This window comes from Lentinus tigrinus (genome assembly GCF_003813185.1).
Source record: "Lentinus tigrinus ALCF2SS1-7 unplaced genomic scaffold L226scaffold_97, whole genome shotgun sequence".
Classification (NCBI taxonomy): domain Eukaryota; kingdom Fungi; phylum Basidiomycota; class Agaricomycetes; order Polyporales; family Polyporaceae; genus Lentinus; species Lentinus tigrinus.
The window spans coordinates 1-446 of record NW_027138006.1 but is presented as its reverse complement, the minus strand read 5'-3'; positions in this window follow the sequence as shown (position 1 = coordinate 446).

Sequence of the window (446 nt, the reverse complement as noted above, 5' to 3'; positions counted from 1 at the left end):
GAGGGTTCTGGAACTCCGATTGACGTTGTCACGGATCATAAGAACCTGGAGTACTTCTCGACTACGAAGCTCCTTACCCGACGCCAAGCCCAATGGTCCAAATATCTGTCGCAGTTCAACATGGTGATCCGCTTCCGCCCAGGGAAACTCGGAGCGAAGCCCGATGCACTCACCCGTCGTTGGGACGTCTACCCGAAAGGGGGGGACAGTGACTACTCCGTCGTCAACCCACACAACTTCTGACCAGTATTCACTCAGGAACAACTCGCTTCCTCCCTCCGGGCGATGATTCTTCACCTGCCGGTACTCCGAGCGGTGTTCGTACTCGACGAGCAACAACTCCGATCGGACATCCGCACCGCGCAGAACTCCGAACATCCATCCGCAGAGCTCGCTGCAGGCTTGTCTCATGCATCAAAGGGACATGTCCGCTGGTCTCTGGACTC